The sequence below is a fragment of the Sinocyclocheilus grahami genome, unplaced genomic scaffold, assembly GCF_001515645.1.
Source record: "Sinocyclocheilus grahami isolate Dianchi unplaced genomic scaffold, SAMN03320097.WGS_v1.1 scaffold474.1, whole genome shotgun sequence".
Classification (NCBI taxonomy): Eukaryota; Metazoa; Chordata; class Actinopteri; order Cypriniformes; family Cyprinidae; genus Sinocyclocheilus; species Sinocyclocheilus grahami.
The window spans coordinates 302,730-304,502 of NW_015505653.1; positions in this window are offsets into that span (position 1 = coordinate 302,730).

The window sequence follows — 1,773 nt, forward strand, 5'->3', positions numbered from 1 at the left end:
TTGCATTGGCAGACATATGGTGGATGTGTGGATTAGAGTATGGCCGCTTGCCAACATTACCAGAAAATTGGTCAGGATTATGTACTAGAATTATGCTGACGCATAAAATGAGTCACATCTCTCTAGAAGAGGAAGCAACAAATGAAAAGAAAGCCAGATCCAGAAGAGCCTATGAAAAAGACCCTGCAGTTTATATAGATTCAATTGGTCAACCAAGAGGTATACCTTATGAGTTTAAAGCAAGAGAAGAAATCAAATCAGGGATTGAATCAATATTCATTTGGATTACACAAAATAAAAATACAGAATGGATCAATTACATATATTACAATTATAGAAGATTTGTATTAATCCAAATAGGAATGAATCAAATATAATCAAGGCGAATCTAGCCATTAATATATCCAGTTATACTTCCATTATAATCCCATATGCCTGTGTGTAAAAACAGGCCTACGTGGCAGAATGTACAGACCTCAGATGAGAAACATCAGGAAAAACATAAATGGGGGCTTTCTTTCTTTACCATAACAAGACTAGAAGGGGGGGGGGGGCTTCTCTCTAGGGAGAATTGTATGCACAAAGGAACCATTCTATGTATGGAAAACTGTATGGGATATATACCCCACGCCTTAAAATCCAACATGTATAAAAGGGAAGACAGAAAGAAATTCTGGAGATGTTTTCTGCAGAGCTTCTCCGCTTTATTCTCATTATTGAAATAAAGTGTGTTTCTTCTGGCATCAAAACTCAAGACTGAGTGTGATTTCTCAGAGCAGCGGAAAACGACACTACAAGTTGGTGACCCCGGCATGATTGGAAAAGAGCAGAAGAGTGGATGACCACTTTGGGCTGACTGAGACGAGCACGGTGGCCACCAAATACGTAAACAATTTTGCTTATATAATTCGTTTGTGTTGTTTGCCGGTCTGCTCTTAGTGGTAAGGACACTTAAAATCTGCTCTTCCAGAATTAAAAAAATAAATAACTAAAATAAAATAAAATAAAAGGGTTTTTTATTCCAGAAGAAATAACTGCACGCACAGATTTGGTTTACTATTAGGAAGGCCTTGATAGGTGACCTAAATTGAAGCTGGATGGTGTAGGCAGAAATTCATTGCATGCACTGGTCTGTGTTTATTGTAGATTGGGCCTGAAAGGGCAGCAATAAACAATGAAGCAGATGTAGTATAGGAAAAGACCTTTGGGTAATGCTCTGTAGGAGAGGAAAAGTACAGAGGGCTGAACGGAAAGGCAGAAAGCCCTGCTGGGTGCTGATTTTTTACTGAGTAAAGGGAGAAATTGTCAGTAAAAAACCGAGAGCACTGCAGGTCACTCGAGGAAGAGTGTTGTCACGAATTCGGTCCATGGACTTCCGTTTATTCACCACCAGAGGTTGCCCTTTCCTTTATTGACTCTCGCACAACACAAACTGTTGCATAGCACCCCGGACTACATATCCCATCATTCATTGCACGGTTTGCACACTGCACTGATTGCACTCATTGCACACAGCTGTTTCTTATCACCTCACTCATTATATAACACCCACTCAAACTGCCATTCTCTGCTGAGTATTGTTTAGCCCGTACCCCATTCCGAGTCTCTGTGTTTTCCTTGTTTTGCCTTGCCTTGCCTGTTTTCGCGGTTTCTGATCTTTGCCTGTTTTCCTGGATTTTTCCCTCTCGTCTCGCCCCTGTGACTCTGTCTGCCGATCAGTGACCTACGCTAGCCCTGGGACTATTTTTGTGTTTTGCCCGCCACATACCTGTT